The sequence below is a fragment of the Rattus norvegicus genome, assembly GCF_036323735.1.
Source record: "Rattus norvegicus strain BN/NHsdMcwi chromosome Y unlocalized genomic scaffold, GRCr8 chrY_unlocalized_8, whole genome shotgun sequence".
Lineage (NCBI taxonomy): Eukaryota > Metazoa > Chordata > Mammalia > Rodentia > Muridae > Rattus > Rattus norvegicus.
The window spans coordinates 235,702-253,715 of NW_026947411.1; the positions used below are offsets into that span (position 1 = coordinate 235,702).

General features: G+C 39.6%; 1 long non-coding RNA gene across 3 annotated transcripts; it reads left to right on the forward strand.

The window, feature by feature from the left end:
• Positions 1 to 1,805: 1,805 nt before the first annotated feature.
• Positions 1,806 to 11,065, forward strand: LOC134484792 (uncharacterized). Of its 3 annotated transcripts, XR_010062597.1 has the most exons (3): positions 1,806 to 2,154; positions 2,274 to 2,486; positions 10,961 to 11,065. It is a non-coding gene; the product is annotated as an uncharacterized LOC134484792 (long non-coding RNA). The 3 variants fall into 3 exon arrangements; XR_010062596.1 differs by having other exon boundaries at positions 1,806 to 2,486; XR_010062595.1 differs by lacking the exons at positions 1,806 to 2,154; positions 2,274 to 2,486 and adding an exon at positions 8,983 to 9,263.
• Positions 11,066 to 18,014: the final 6,949 nt, after the last annotated feature.

An 18,014-nucleotide genomic window follows, 5' to 3' on the forward strand; every position in this document is an offset into this window, starting at 1 on the left:
CCATTCTGACATCACAGTCAGGATTTCCACATATATACACGATACATTAAGACCTTCCTCATGTGAGAAGGATGTCGTAGGATCTACTGCATCTGAACAGCATGCTTTACAACTATCCCCATCTACCCAATTAGATTTATTTCACATGTCCACTCTGTGGAGAAATACTTGACATTCTCCGTATACCAAATTGGACCACAGGCATCGAGTTTCTAGAAACAAAGGGTTAAGATTTTATCCTTTTGATGGAGTCTTTAGAAATTTCTCCTCTAAGGGAGACAGTTTCAACCTTCCCCCTTCTGCCAAAAGGGATCTTGTGCCATCTTCTGCTGCCGAAGAGACACCAAAAGCTAGAACTACTACTCAGGTGCGTCTCACACCTTCTCCATCTGCCCAAAGGGACATGGAATTTTCAAAAAAGACTAAGGAATTGTGGAAAGTTGCCAATCCTTACAAGGGCATGACGGACATTCCATATTGTCCCAAGATGCTCAAGTAACTCTTCCTTCAACTGAAAAGGCATGTTCACCATCTGCCCTAGGTTTCAGGGAATTTCTTCACCCCTCTCTAGTGCTCCAGAAATTGTTCTCCATGCTCAAAGTGATTTGTCACTGTGCAAATTAGACTTCAAAGATACAAAACCTTTTTTTTATATTTACAAAGGTCTGAAGGGCAGTCCACATCGAAAAAAAATCATGTAGACCTTGTGCCATTAGCCCAAGTATATAAAAAAATTTCCATGTCTTCTAAAGCATCTTAACATCAATCTGGCTCTAGCACTCATTCTGGTAAACATTTACCATCAGCCATACAATCCCCAGGACCATCAAAATCTAATAAGGGGTATCTAGAAACTTTGCCATCTGGCAAAAGGTCTTTAGGATGTTCAGCATCTTCTCCATGAGCTTGGTGAACCCATAGAACAAAAGAATTAAACCATCTTCCCAGGGGGTTTTCCCAAGATCCACATATTTCTTCTTTACTTTTATACCAAGACAGAAGGCCAGCTTCCTTCTCCCCATCTCTGATATCTTCATCCTCTTTGTTCTCCCTCCCAAATGGCTGTTTACTCTGAACAGAAGGCTAATTGCTAAATCCTAGAGGTACTGAAGGAATTTCTGAGGTGCAGTTGAAGACACGACAATACTTGTGACATCACAGAAGAAGCTAGGGCTCTCCAGGATGTAAGAGATTTTTCAGGGAGGGCCTAATGATGATATCACTGAGAATTGCCATGGACTACCTGCTGAACTGCTTTACTAACGTTGAGTAGATTCAAGGGTGCACTTCACAGGAGTGTCTCCTGTGACACAGTGGAAAACTTTACATACTTGATCTCTAAAGCTAGGGAATTCTCTTGGCTTCCTTAATGATTACATGCTCTGAATGGTGAAAGATAGCTAGGGACTTGGCATGGGTAGAAAAGATATAGGAACCTAGAGTGGAGGAAATGAATGTGGATAATAATTTTATTCCCAGGTCTAGTTCAATTTTCTCAGATTTATCTGTTTCCCAAACACTAGGATTTTCCCTATAGTCCTGTAATGGAATGAATATTATATTATATTTTCTTATTGTACATTCCATGATAGGGGACTTTATAATATTCCTGAATGTGTACTCAAAAATTCTTTTTTCCAATTCCATTTCTGCAATGATTTTTGGCAACAGAGGTGGCCCAATTATAGAATGAGCATAACAGTGTAAATACTGTATACATACTTCAATGACACACTCCCAAATCCTTATTTTATCCAAAAATTACCAGACATCAATAAAGGAAAGTACCACATGGACAATTTAATTCGTTTCTCTAGTCCCACTTGATATCAGTTCCGCAATATCTACCTTCCTGTGTTTCATTGCCATACTTGAGGGTTTTGGATATTTTACCATGATTCATTATTAAAGTCAAACATAAGATATAGGAGGATGGAAAGCGAGAGGAATGACTTGAGGACCAGTGAAGCCTCAATATAAGTAGTTTCAAAAGAACAGGATGGAGTCTAATTGGTGTTGCCATTTGTTGATTCTACAGTCTTGACCTAGATGCGCAGAATTCATGTTAAAATTCCAGCTAAAATTATAGCTGTAGGAGCCAACAAAAGTACATATATATACATCAGCCACCGAAACTACACAAGATTGATGGAGGTAAGAAATGCATTCTGTCAGATATAGATATTTCCTGAGAGACACAGCTAGATTATACAAATACAGAAGTGAATGCTAGTGGCATACCAGTAAACTGGAAATGGACTTCTTGTTTTTAGATTTTAAAAAAAGATTACAAGAGCTGAAGGGCTTTAACACTACAAGAACAACAATGCCAATGAACCAGAGCTTTCTGATACTAGAACAATATTCAAAGAATGTACATGGACAGAGCTATGGCTCCAACTGCATATGTGGAAGAGAATAGACTTGGTGGGCACCAATGGAAGGAGAAGTCCTTGGTCCTCCCTAGGTTTGACTCCAAGTTCAAGGTAATGTCAAGGGGTAATAAGGAGGGTTATAGCAGAAGGGCAGGGTAACGAGTAAATGATCTTTTAGGCAGGAAACTGGGAAAGGAAATAACATTTTAAATGAAAATATAGAAACATCCAGTTAAAAAAAGCAATAAAATTTGCTAAAAAATGAAAGACATAAAATAAAAGTAAACTGCCAACTAATTATACCTGTTGACTTGGAAATCTACAATGATAGTCAGAGTAATACAAGTGGTAAGACTAAGATGATGATATCTGAACTAGAGCACTTCTCTCTCCCAGATAGAAGTATCAGACAGAAACTGCACTATAGGTATCCAAAACATTGAAGAGTTTACTCTGAGCTGCGGACATAATGCTTGTCCTTCCCATCTTCCTAAGTAACTTTCTCTTTTTGAGAAAAAGTATAAAGTCCATGACCTGTCAGGGATACAACTGTGCCATTCACAACACTTGGCTTTGGAATAAAGGAATGAATGATATAAACTCTCTGACTTCCAGAAAGCAAAAGAAAAGGGAAGTCCAGATGCTTCTGAGAGGCTCCCGGCTCCTAATTCCCTTATGTGGAAGGCGAAGATAAAGGCTATCTCTTCAGAGTTACCCCTCAACACCTAACAAGGACATACTAAACTTTCCCAAGCACCACATAATTTTCCCTGTTTTTTTATACCAAGACAGAAGGCCAGCTTCCTTCTCTCCATTTCATATCCTTCATCCTCTTTTTTCTCACTTCCAAATTGTCTCTGAATTAGGCCAAATAGTAAACCTTACAGGTATTGAAGGAAAATCTGAGAGGCAGTTACAGTCATGACAACAGAAGGAGCTAGGGGTCACCAGATTATAAGAGAGTTTTCAGGCAGGTTCTAATGATAATGTCACTGAGCACTACCGTGATCTACATGCTGAACACTTCCTTACATTGACCAGATTCAAGAGTGCCTTTCCCAGGTATGTCTCAGGAAACACAGTGGAAACCTGTATGTACTACATCACTCTAAAGTAGAGACTTCTTTCTGCTTCTCTAGTCGTTACATGCTCTGAATGTAGAAAGTTAGCCAGGGGCTTAGCATGGGTAGAAACGATTTAGGAACATGGAGTGTAGGAAATACTTCTAGATAATATTTTTATTCCCAGTTTCATTCCTGTGACATAAAGTTCAATTTTCTGTGTTTTCTTTCTTGCCCAAATGCCAGTATTTTCTCTACAACCTTTAATTGAATGAATATTGTATTTCAATTTCTTACTGTAAATTCCTTGATAGGGGACTTTGTAAATGTTCCTCATTGTGTAATCAAAAATTCTGTTTTCCAATTAAATTTTCTGCAATGATTTTGGTCACAAAGGGGGCCCAGCTATAGAATGAGTACAACACTGTAACTACTGTGTACCTATTTTAAATGATGAATTCCCAAATCCTTTTTTTTTACCAAAAAAATTACCAGACATCAGGAAAGCAAAGTATAACATGGATTTTTTAATTCGGTTCTCTACTCCCATTTGATATCAGTACTACCCTATCTATCTTCTAGTGTTCCCATGGCCAGACTTGAGTGTTTAGGATGTTTTACCATGATTCTTTCTTAAGGCCAAATGTAATCTACCAGATGATGGGCAGGGGAGAAGAATGGCTTGAGGACCAGTTAAATGTCTACTTCAATAGGTTCATAAAAACAGGAGGGAGTCTATTTACATTGTCATCTGTGAATTCTACATTCTTGACATAGTTGGGGAGAATCCTTGTTAACATTCCGCCTAACAACGTAAGTGTAGAAGCCTCCAAAATTATTTATATACATCAGCCACCAAAACTAGATAAGATTGATAAAACTAATAAGTGCATTCTTCCAGGAACTGGATAAAGATATTTACTGAGAGACACAGATACAGCATGTCAAATACAGAAGTGAATGCTAGTAGCAAACCAGTGAACTGAAAACAGACCTCTTGTAGGTAAATATTGAAAAAGGTTAGAAGAGCTGAAGGTGATTTCAACCCCATAAGAACAACAATGCCAATAAACCAGAGCCTTCGGATACCAGACCAATAAACAAAGAACGTACATGGACTGATCTATGGCTCCAAATTCATATGTGGCAGAGGATGGCCTTTTTGGGCAAAAATGGTGATGTTGCCCTTGGTCCTCCCTAATTTGTCTCCCAGTTCAAGGGAATGTCAATGGACAGAAAGTCTGGTTATAGAAGTAAGAAAAGGGAACATGTAGGGATCTTAAGGGAATAAACTGGGAAAGGAATTAATATTTTAAATGTAAATATAGAAAACAACCAGTTTAAAAAAGCAATAAAATTCTCTAAAAAATATGAATGACATAAAAGAAAAGAAAGATGCCAAGTAATCACATGTATTTCCTAGGAAATTGAAGTGGTAGTCTGAGTAATACTAGTGGAAAGACTGAGATGATCAAGTCTAAACTAGAAGCACTTCTCTCTCCCAAATATCAGTGTCAGACACAAAGTGCTCTATAAATATCCAAAGCATGAGTTTACTTGGAGCTAAGCATACAATACTTGTTTTTCCCTTCTTCCTTAGGACCTTTTCTTCTTGACAAAGTATAAAGGTCATGACTTATCAGGAAAACAAATATGCCCTTCAAACACTTGGCTTTTGGAATAAAGAAATGAATGATATAAACCCACTGTCTTCCAGGAACCATAAGAACAGAAAATTCCAGAGTGTAGGAAGTTCTTATAGACAATATTTTTATTCACAGGTCATTCCTGTATACTCTATCTAGTTTCCAGTGTTTGCATGCCCAGACATAAGGGTAGGATGATTTATCATCATTCTTTCTTAAGGCCAAAAGTAAGATACTGGACTAAGGACAGGGAGAAAAATGTCTTGAGGACCAGTTAAACATATTCTTCAATAGGTTAATAAAAACAGGAGAGAGTCTATTTGAAATTGTCATTTGTGAATTTTACACTATTGACATATTTGGCCAGAATCCATGATAATTTTCCACTTAAACATTTAGGTGTAGGAGCCACCAAAAGTATATATGTATACATCAGCCAACAAAACTAGGTAAGATTGATGAAGGTAAGAAGTGCTTTCTGCCAGGCACCAGATATAGATATTTACTGAGAGGCACAGATACAGCATGTCAAATACAGAAGTGAATGGTGGTAGTAAACCAGTGCACTGAAAACGGACATATTGTTGCTAAATCTTAAAAAAGGATTAGAAGAGCTGAGGGTGCTTTCAACACCATAAGAACAACTATGCCAATGATACAGAGCTTTATTGTACTAGACAAATATAAAAAGAAAGTACATGTACTGACCTATGGCTCCAAATGAATAAGTGGCTGAGGATGTCATTTTTGGGCAACATTGAAAAGAGAGGCACTTGTCCTTCCTAGTTTTTCTTCCAATTCAAGGGAATGTCACGAGCCAGAAAGGCTGTTTAGAGAAGAAGGAAGGGGTTGGGGATTTAGCTCAATGGTAGAGCGCTTGCCTAGGAAGCGCAAGGCCCTGGGTTCGGTCCCCAGCTCAGAAAAAAAGAACAAAAAAAAAAAAAGAAGAAGGAAATGGAATGCGTAGGGAACATATGATCAGGAAACTGGAAATTTAAATAGTATTTTAAATGTTTATATCTACTTAAAAATCTAGTTAAAAGGAATTAATTTTGCTAAAATATAAAAAATGAATGATATAAAAGAAAATAAATGTGCAAAGTCATAAAAATTATTGGCTCAGAAATTTAAAGTCATAGTCATAGTAATACTAGTGGAAAGACTGAGATGATGAAGTCTCAACTAGAAGAATATTCTCTCCCAATAATCAGTGTCAGACACAAACTGCACTATAGGTGTCCAAAGCACAGAGGAGATGATTAACTTGAGTTAGGGACAAAATATTTGTTTTTCCCTTCTCCTTAGGACCTTTTCTTCTTGACAAAAAGAGTAAAGGTCCTTAGCTCTCATTAAAACAACTGTGCCTTTCACAACACTTGGTTTTTGGAATAAAGAAATGAACGATATAATCCCTCAGGAACCATAAGAACAGGAAAGTCCTGTTGTTTCTGAGAGTCTCCAAGCTCATGATTCCCTTATTTATAAGGCTCAGATTAAGGCTATCTTTTCAGCGATATCACTCAAGCCCTACAAAGGACTCACTGAACTTTCCAAAGGACCACATTTTTCTTCCTTATTTTTTATACCAACACAGAAGGCCCGCTTCCTTCTCCCCATTTCCAAACACTTCTTCCTCTTTGTTACCACACCACAATTTGCTCTGAATTAGAGAATATTAGTAAAACCTATTGGTGAAGGAATAACTGAGAGGCAGTTGCAGTCACGACAATAGTTGTGACATCACAGAAGCTAGGACGCTCAAGGTTACAAGAGAGTTTTCAGGGAGGTCCTAATGATGATGGCACTGAGAACTGCTGTGGACTACCTGCTGAACACATTTCCTTACATTGACCAGATTCGAATTTTCACTTTCCAAGTATGTCTCCCGTTACACAGTTGAAACCTATACATAACACATCTCTCTAAAGCTAGAGACTTCTCTCTGCTTCACAAGTGGTTACATGCTCTGAATGGAGAAAATTAGACAGGGTAGAAAAGATTTAGGAACATGGAGTGTAGGAGATAATTCTAGATAATATTTTTTTTGGTTCTTTTTTTTGGAGCTGGGGATCGAACCCAGGGCCTTGCGCTTCCTAGGTAAGCGCTCTACCACTGAGCTAAATCCCCAGCCCCTCTAGATAATATTTTTATTCCCAGTTTCATTCCGTTGATATAAAGTTCAATTTTCTGTGTTTTCTCTGTTTCCCAAAGGCCAGTATTTTCCCTACAGACCTTTAATTGAATGAATATTGTATTTCAATTCCTTATGTTTAATTCCTTGATAGGGGGTTTTGTAAATATTCCTCAATGTGTACTCAATAATTCTGTTTTCTAATTCCATTTTCTGCAATGATTTTTGTCACAAAGTGGGCCCAGCTATATAGTGAGTATAACAGCATAAATACTGTAAAACTACTTCAAATGATAAACTCACAAATATTTATTTTAACAAAAAAATTACCAGACATCAGGAAATCAAAAACAACATGGACTATTGTATTTGGTTATCTAATCCCATTTGATATCAGTACTACACTATCTAGCTTCCAGTTTTCCCATAGCCAGAACTGAGGGTTTAGGATGTTTTACCAAGATTCTTTCTTAAAACCAAATGTAAGATACCAGATGATGGGCAGGAAGAAGAATGGCTTGAGGACCAGTTATACGTCTACTTCAATACGTTCATAAAAACAGGACGGAATCTATTTGCATTGTCATTTCTTAATTCTACATTCTTCACATAGTTCAGCAAAATCCATGTAAACATTCCACTTGACAAAATAGGTGTAAGAGCCACCAAAATTATATTTGTACTCATCAGCCAACCAAACTAGATAAGATTGATGAAGGTAAGAAGTTCATTCTGCAAGGAACCAGGTATAAATATTTACTGAGAGATACAGATACAGTCTGTCAAATACAAAAGTGAATGCTGGGACATACCAGTTAACTGAAAACAGACCTCTTGTTGGTAAATTTTGAAAAAGGATTCAAAGAGCTGAAGGTGCTTTCAACCCGAGAAGAATAACAATGCCAGTGACCAGCGCTTTCTTATAATAGACAGATTTACAAAGAAAGTACATGGACTAACCTATGGCTCCAAATGCATATGTGGCAGAAAATGGCCTTTTTGGGCAACATTGGAAAGAGAAGCTCTTGTATTCCCTACTTTGTCTCCCAGTTCAAGGGAATGCATTGCGGCAGAAAGGCTGGTTTGAAAAGAAGGAAATGGAACGGGTAGGAACCTTATGGGCAGGAAACTGGGAAAGGAAATAATATTTTAAAAGTAAATATAGAAACATCCAGTTATAAAACAATAAATTTTGGTAAAAAATAAAAAAAAAGAATGATATGAAAGAAAGAAAGCTGCCAAGTAAAAAGACATCTTGACACAGAAATCTGAAGTGTTATTCAGAGTAATAGTAGTGGAAAGACTGAGATGATGAAGTCTCAACTACAAATACTTCTCTATCCCAGATATCAGTGTGAGAGACAAACTGTACTATAGGTATCCAAAGCGTGGAGGAGTTTATTCAGAACTAGGGATACAATACTTGTTTTTCCCTTCTTCCTTAGGACCTTTTCTTCTTGAAAAAAAGAGTAAGGGTCATGAGTTCTCAGGAAAACAACTGTGCCCTTCACAACACTTGGCTTTTGGTATAAAGAAATTAATGATATAAACTCTCTTATTTCAAGGAACCATAAGAACAGGGAAGTCCAGATAAGAACAGAGACGTGCAAATGCTTCTGAGATTCTCCCAGCTCCTGATTCCCTTATGTGGAAGACTCAGATCAATGCTATCTCTTCAGCGATATCACTCAAACCCTACAAAGGACTCACTGAACTTTCCAAAGGACCACATATTTCTTCCTTGTTTTTTATACCATGAAGAAGATCAGCTTTTTTCTCCCTATTTCTATTCTCTTCATCGTCTTTGTTATCACTCCCAAATGTGCTCTGAAATAGAGGCCTATTAGTAAACCCTAGAAGTACTGAAAGAATATCTCAGAGGAAGTTGCAGTCACAACAACACTTGTGACATCACAGAAGAATCTAGTGCTCTCCAGGTTAGAAGAGAGTTTTCAGGGAATGCCTAACAATGATGTCACTGAAAACTGTCATGGCCTACCTGATGAACACCTTTCCTTACATTGACCAGATTCAAGTTTGCACTTTATAGGTATGTCTCCTATGACACAGTGGAAACCTTTATATACACCTTCTCTCTAAAGCTAGAGAATTCTCTGTGCTTGACTAGTGGTTACATGCTGTGGGGCGTGGCATGGGTGAAAACGATTTAGGAACATGGAGTGTAGGAGATGTTCCTAGATAATATTTTTAATCCCCGGTTCATTCCTGTGACACACAGTTAAATTTTCTAGGTTTTCTCTGTATCACAATGACCAGTATTTTCCCTACAGATGTATAATTGAACGAATATTGTATTTCAATTTCTTATTGTAAATTCCTTGTTAGGTGACTTTGTAAATTTTTCTCAGAAATTGATCTCAAAAATTCTGTTTTCAAGTACCATTTTCTGCAATGATATTGTCACATATGGGGCCCTGATATAGAGTAAGTATAATAGTGTAAATTCTGTGTACCTACTTCAAATGTAATCTCCCAAATTCTTATTTTATCAAAAAATTACCAGACATCAGGAGAACAAAGAAAACATTGACTATTGAATTCTGTTTCTTGTCCCATTTGATATCAGTACTACACTCTAGCGTCCAGTGTTCCCATGGCCAGAATTGAGGGTTTAGGATGATTTACCATGATTCTTTCTTCAGGCCAAACGTAAGATACTGGATGATGTGCAGGGAAAAGAATGACCTGAGGACCAGTTAAACGTCTACTTCAGGTTTGGGATTTACCTCAATGGAGAGCGCTTGCCTAGCAAGCGCAAGACCCTCGGTTCCTACCCCAGCTCTGAATAAAAGAGAAAAAATAAAGTCTACTTCAATAGATTCATAAAAACAGGGGGAGTCTCTTTGAAATTGTCATTTTTGAATTCTATATTCTTGACCTAGTTGGTCAGAATCCATGTTAACTTTCCAATTAACTTCATAGGTGTAAGAGCCACCAAAAGTATATATGTATACATCAGACCAAAAAAAAAAAAAAAAAAAAAACTAGATAAGATTGATGAAGGTAGGAAGTGCATTCTGCAAGGAACTGGATATAGATATTTACTGGAGACACAGATACAGCATGTCAAATACAGAAGTGAATGCTAGTAGCAAACCAGTGAACTGAAAACAGACATGTGGTTAAATTTAAAAAAAAAAGGATTAGAAGAACTGAACGTGCTTTAAACCACATAAGAACAATGATGCCAATGAACCAGAGATTTTTATAACTAGACCAATTATCAGAGAAAGTACATGGAGTAGTCTATGGCTACAAATGCATATGCTGCAGAGGATGGCCTTTTTGGGCAACATTGAAAAGAGAAGCCCTTGTCCCCTCTAATTTGTCTCCCTGTTCAAGGCAATGTCATGCGGCAGAAAGTTTGGTTAAGAAGAAGGATATGGAACAGGTAGGGATCTTATGCACAGGAAACTGGGAAAGGAAATAATATTTTAAATGTATATATAGAAACATCTAATTAAAAAGCAATAAATTTTGTTTAAATATAAAAAAATGAATGATATAAAAGAAAAGAAAGCTGCAAAGTCATCACAAATATTGACTCAGAAATCTGAAGTGGTAGAGTAATACTAGTGGAATGACTGAGTTATTGAAGTCCCAACTAGAAGCACTTCTCTCTCCCAAATATCAGTGTCAGACACAAAGTGCATGATAGGTATACAAAGCATGTATGTGTTTACCTTTAGTTAGTGACACAATACTTGTTTTTCCCTTCTTCCTTAGGACCTTTTCTTCTTGCGAAAAAGTGTAAAGGTCATGAGTTCTCAGGAAAACAACTGTGCCCTTCACAACACTTGGCTTTTGGAATAAAGAAATAAATGATATAAACCCTTTGACTTCCAGGAACCATAAGAACAGGGAAGTCTACAAGCTTCTAAGAGCCTCACAGTTCCTTATTCCCTTATATAGAAGCTCAGATCAAGGCTATCTCTTCAGCCATCCCACTCAACCCCTACCAAGGGCTCTCTGAGTTTTCCAAAGGACCACATATTTCTTCCTTGTTTTTTTATACCAAGATAGAAGGCCAGCATCCTTCTACCCATTTCCAATCTCTTCATCCTCTTTATTATCACTCCCCAATTTCTCTGAATTAAATGTCAAGCAGTAACCACTTTCAAAGTATGTCTCCTGTGACACAGTGGAAACCTTTATGTACTCCATCTGTCTAATTCTAGAGATTTCTCTCTGCTTCACTAGTGGTTTCATGTTCTGAATGGAGAAACTTGTTCAGGGGCTTGGCATGGGTAATAAAGATGTAGGAACATGGAGTGTTGGAGATTCTTCTAGAGAATATTATTATTCTGTATGTCACAGATTTTTTCCTGTGACATACAGTTCAATTTTCTAGGTTTTCTCTGTTTCCCAAAGTCTAGTATTTTCCCTACAGACCTTTTATTGAATGAATATTGTATTTGAATTTCTTATTGTAAATTCCTTGAAAAGCAACTGTAGGCAGCTGCGACGTGCCAGGACTCTAAGTTGGTGCTAGTTTCTGCCTTCCACCCTCCCAATGGTGAGCTCTCCTTTTAGTAAACTATTCCTTATTTGGCTATGCCACCTGGCCTGCCAGATTCTGCATTTTGAAAGCCTATCTGCATGACCCATTTGGCTTGCTAGGATTGGCCAGCACTATCTATTTAAGTTTGGTTTGGGGGTTCCCTGTGGTCAGAAAATTGTATCAACGTTCCTGAGTAAAACTCGTCGAAGAAGATCTTCACTATTCTTGTCTTCCATGCTGGTCGAGGGTGGACATGGCAAGTGGTGACCCGTAAAGGGACCTCCTGATATCAGAATTTCTTGCAGTCGGGGCATCGCTGGAAATTTCCCAAGGTAAGGTGGGACCATAAGGACCGTGGGAAATAAGTGGTTATAAATTCTCAGGGTAGTTAAAAAGTAAGTTCTCGGTAGAAACAAACTGAAATTAGGAAGACGCTTGGTAAATTTAGTCACAGCAGCCTAGAAAGTTTTGATCCTGAGGACCTCACAGTCTCATCCAATTTTTCTGGCTCTTCAAGAGCTGTTTGAGCATAAGAAACTAAAAATAAAAAGGAGCACCATAGAGAGAATTTTGTGTGAATGCCATGTCTTTGCTCCCTGGTTCTTAGTCTCTGGTAATCTTACTGTGGCAAGTTGGGAAAAAATAGGGAAAGACCTTGATTTTGCATTGGAACAGGGGACTCTAAGACCTGGGGTCCATCCAGTGTGGCATTTACTGCATAGTTGTCCTGAGGATCAAAAATGTTGTCAGGCAACTATAGAGAAGGGGAAAGCTGCCCATGAAATGCTTCAAGAGGAAAGTTCAGAAAACCAGGGAGGTACAAAGGAGACAGACTCAGAAAAGACAGATATAGAGGAAGAAACAGACGAAACAGATTAAGAAGAAGAAAAGGAAAAAGTCTAAAATGGTGGAGGAACTCCGTAGGAGGGGCCCCTCAGCTCCTCCTCCCTGCAAAGTTGTAGAGGGAGAAAATAAAGTTTCAGGTGCAGGGGGTCCTCCTGTGGTTAACAACGGCACTGTACATGTGCAGGGTTTTCACCCGGCATCAATTGGCTAGTAATATGCTAATGAGGGAGCAGCACAATGCTAATGAGGTAATTCATGCTCCACCAATCCCTGAAGGACAATTAGCATAGCCTCTGCTGCTGTCTATATAAGGTGAGCACTCTTGCTGCTTGAGGTCCCACTGTCCCTGTTCAAGAGAGCTGTACAATAAAGGCTTGTTCGCAGAGGAATCCTGTTGCCACGGCTTCTTCTTGCGAGACATTGGGCACGCAACAAACAGGTAGTCCATTCTGCCCAGAAGTGTGGGAGCCAGTCCGCACAGAAGTGAATCTGGCCTATCCTGTTTATGTGGATGCTAATCAACAAAGGTATCATGAGCCTTTATACTTTAAGGTGATCAAGTCCCTGAAGGAATCAGTAACACTTATGGCATTATGGCCTCATTTACCATAGCTTAGGTTGAGGTCTGACACAGATTTTGCATGACTCCTAGTGATTGGATTAAACTTACTAGGGCCTGTCTTAGACTGCGACAGTATTTGTATTGGAGAACTTGTCTTATTGAGTTTCCCAATGAACACACTGACTCTAACTTGGCAGCAGGGCGAGGGGCAGCCAGTCTGTCTGGGATAGAGATATGCTGCTGGGTCAGGGACACTTTGCCAATACTCAGACAGGGTATCCAGGACAGGTTTACCAGCAGATTAAGAAGTTGCAACAAAGGCATGGAAATCCTTACCTAATAAGGGAGAAGTGAGTGGAAACCTAATCAAGATCCTTCAACGACCTATGGAGCCATAATCTGACTTTGTAGCCTGATTAGTGGAAGCAGCGGGGAGAGTCTTTGGCGACCCCGATATGGCTATGGCGTTGATTAAACAGTTGGCCTATGAACAGTGCACAAAGGAATGTCGAGCTGCTATCATTCCTTACAAGAATAAGGGACTTGAAGCTTGGATGAAGGTATGTAGAGGAATAGGGGGACCTTTGTCTAATGCTGGACTTGTGGATGCTGTTATGCAGAAGACGCAGAGAAAAGGAGGAAGTTCAGGAGTGTGTGTTAAGTGTGATCAACAGGTGCACCTAAAAATGCAATGTTGAGAAAGGAGAAGTCTATTCAGTACAGGAATTGGCCAACGCCCAAGGCAACAAGGTCTGTGCCACAAGTCCAAAAAGGGGAACCATTGGGCTCATGAGTGCCACTCGGTAAAAGACATCAATGGGCAGCCTCTTAGCTCGGGTTTTGGTGTAGCAGGTCCAAAAAATGGACAGCCGGTTCCAGGACACCAGGACCTACAAATATGTGGGCCAGTGGAGAATCAGGACGTATAACAGAGTCACGAGATATGGCCGTCCCTTCGCCATCCAAGAGGTCAAGGTGAGCCACTAAGTGCTCCACAGGACTGGACCTCTGCTCCACCAGCAGACCTGTACTAACACCTTGAATGGGGGTCTAGCTGATAGAATCTGATTTTAAAGGACCCCTTGAACCTGGGCCAGTAGGGTTACTTATAGGGAGATCATCTACATATTTAAAAGGACTACATGTCCATCCAGGAGTTATTTACCCAGATTATACTGGGGTAGTCAAGATCATGGTAGAATCACTGAAAGGTATTGCTACCATTTCCCCTGGGGACAGAATACCCCAAATATTACTTTTGCCTAGACTTCATGAAAGATTTGTAGCCCACTCTAGAGGGAGAGGAGAGAATGGTTTCCGTTCCACAGTCCCCGACCTTACATTTTTAGCCTTGGGTTTAAACCAACGCCCAGTAATGGAGCTAAGGGTAGATGGTAAAAGGATCCTAGGAGTGTTGGATAAAGGGGCCGATAGAAGTATAATAGCTAAGAAAGATTGGCCCTCTGGAAGACCAGTACAGGCCTCATCTCAAACATTACAAGGTCTCCATTAGACAAAAGCTCCTGATATGAGGGCAAGACAACTGAGTTGGAAAGATCAGGAAGGGCATTCAGGAGTTATGCAACCCTATGGGTTGGATTTGCCCATTTCCCTTTGGGGGAGATATTTGCTGAAAGATATGGGTTTCAAATTGACCACTGAGTATTCTGAAACTTCACTAAAGATTATGAAACATATTGGCTATTTTCCTGGTATTGGAATAGGGAAACACCTGCAGGGTACGACTAACCCTATAACTGCCCAACAGAGGGAAAGGAATCAGGTCCTGGGTTTTTCCATGGGGCCACTGAAGAAGGGTTCCCATTACCTGGAAAACAGAGGAGCCAGTTTGGGTTCCTCAGTGGCTGCTTTCTTCTGAGAAGTTTGCTACAACTAAAGCTGGGTGCCAAGCTTATAAAACCATCAGTATTACCTTGGAATACCCCAATTTTTGTGTTTAAAAAGAAGTCAGGGAAATGGAGACTGTTGCATGATTTACGAGTTATTAATGAACAGATGCAAATCATGGGCCCCAGTGCAACTCGGGCTTCCTCTTTTATCCTCTCTGCCAGACTGTTGGCCTGTTGTAGTGATTGATATAAAAGATTGCTTTTTCTCCATACCTCTTTGTCCAAGAGATAGTGAAAGATTTGCTTTTACTGTTCCATCATGCTATCATGAAGAACTTGATCAACGACTACAATGGGTAGTTTTACCACAGGGTATGGCCAATAGCCCTTCTGTGTGTCAACTTTTTGTGGGCAATGCCATTGCCCCAATAAGACAGAAGTTTCCTGCACCCAATTTTACAGATGATATACTTTTAACTGCAAAGTATGAAGAGATTTTAGATTTAGTATATGGAAATTTAGTTAAATTGCTAGAAGGTAGGGGATTTGATTACTGCCCCAGAAAAGGCACAAAAGGGCAATTTTGTAAATTATTTAAGAACAAAACTAAGTTCTTATACCTTTATCCCCCAGAAGGTTGAATTGAGGAAAGATAATCTTAAGACTCTTAATGATTTTGAAAAATTACTAGGAGATATTAATTGGGTCAGATGTCATTTAAAATTACCAAATTATGAATTAAAACCATTGTATAATACTTTAGTTGTGGATTCGGCCTTGTAATCTCCAAGACAATTGACTGATGAAGCAAAGGAAGCTTTAGAGAAGGTTGAAAAAGTGTTACAAGGCACAATTTTACATCGATGGAAGGAGGGTGCTATGCATTCTAGCCACCCACAGGCAGCACACAGTATTGTTGTGGCAAGATGGTCCTCTGCTTTGGGTTTATCCCAAGGCTTCTCCAGCTAGATCAGTAGAGTATTACCATACAGCAGTTGCATGATTAGCCCTGAATGCGATCCAACAGTGCGTACAATAATTTGTTGTTTCCCCAACCTCAATCATCGTGCCCTATACAGGTCAGCAGATGAAGATCTTGTGTGGCACTGTGGATGATTGGGCTATATCATGCTGTGGATTCCATGGAGAGATAGATAATCATTATCCAAAACACTCTTTGCTATCCTTCTTTAAAGAACATCCCGTGATCTTTCAGTGTTCCTATATAGGGGGCGCCAAACATTTTTACAGATGGATCCAAAAATGGCTGTGGAGCTTATGTGATTAACCATCAAGAGACAATTTTGTACCAATATCAACCCGGCTCTCCACAAATAATTGAATTCAAGATTGTGCAGGAAGTGTACAAAATTGTTCCTTTGCTTTAATTTGCTCTCTGATTCGTCATATATGTTAATGCAGTTAAGATATTAGAAGTGGCTGGCCCTATTAAAATTAGCAGCACGGTATGCCAGCTGCTGAGAGAACTTCAGGAATTGATCTGAGAAAGAGGTCACAAGTTTTTTGTCCAAAATATTAGAGCACATAAAGGTTTGCCTGCTCCTCTCAGTGAGTGAAATGATCTTGTGGATAGATGTGCCCGAATGGAGTTCATATTCCTAAGCTCATCATTGGATGAAGCCCAACAGTTTCATAAACAATTTAATGTGCTTACTAAGACCTTAGAGCAGAAGTTTCACTTGTCTTGAGCAGATGCTTGACAGATAGTTTTAGGATGTCAACAGTGTATCACTTTTCACCATCCCCATAGTGTAGGGGTTAATCCTAGAGGACTTTTGCCCCTAAAGGTTTGGCAAATGGATGTAACTCACATATCTGGATTTGGGAGCCTAAAATACATTCATGTTTCTGTGGATACTTGTTGAGGTGTCATTCATGCTACCCCTACGAGTGGAGAAAATGCACCCAATGTTGTTGGACACTGCCTCTAAGCCTGGGCTGCTTGGGGAAACCCTCAACACTTAAAAACTGATCGTGGCCCAGCATAAACTGCCAAATCTTTCAAATCCTTTTATAAACAGATGAATGTGCCATGACCTGCCTTATAATCCCCAACATCAATGTGTTGTTGAGCAAGCACATCGTACCTTGAAGGAATGCATAATTAAACAAAAAAGGGGAATAGGCCATGGTAGAAGCCCCAAGGAACAGATATCCTTAGCCCCTTTTATTCTTAATTTTTTTTTAATTTTGAATGATGATGGCCTTTCTGCTGCTGACCGACATCAGTGTCGGGCGGGCACATTGGAAGTTATGTGAAAGGGAAAGATGTGATCACTGGCTTATAGCATGGACCAGATCCCATGTTGGCATGTGCAAGAGGGTCTGTTTGTGTGTTTCCTCCGGATCTGCAAGATCCTTTGTAGGTCCCTGAAAGATTGACCAGGAGGTGCTACAAGAATGATGATCCTGCTGTTGCTGACACTCCTCGGTGTGACCCAAATGCTGGTTCAAACAGAGCCCTGGTGGGGGATACTACCGGTGTTCCCAAGACTCATGCCGATACGTCATGACTTTTAAGCCCACTCCTCTAATTTGGTTAAACAGTTGTCACGTTATCTTCAAGGCAATTGGGCAGGAGAATTCGACTCCTAAATGGATCAGCTACATGTAGCCATCCTGAAGATGAACTCCACACGTGCAGATGCTAGACTGGCTACAAGATTGTCATCTTGGATTGCTAATGCTAAGAATCATCTGAGGGTATGGGTGGGTATGGAAACCCTAGCTGGACTCTTGCTGCTGGTCTCCCTAGTGTGCCTGTGGTTTCTATTTTAGAATGAGGTTTGTTCAGAGGTGGCACACAGTTTGCAGCCATTGAAGCAGGACAGTCCCCTCAAGCCTGTCTAAGGGTCATTCAGAAGACCTTGTTGTACCTCACGCCTGAGTATGTGTGAGTGACTGTGCACAGTGATGGGCAACCTACCTTCTATCTATGGCATGGAAACTTGTGGAAGACGAGTTGTCCTAAGACTGGTTTAATGAAGAGATGATCCTAAG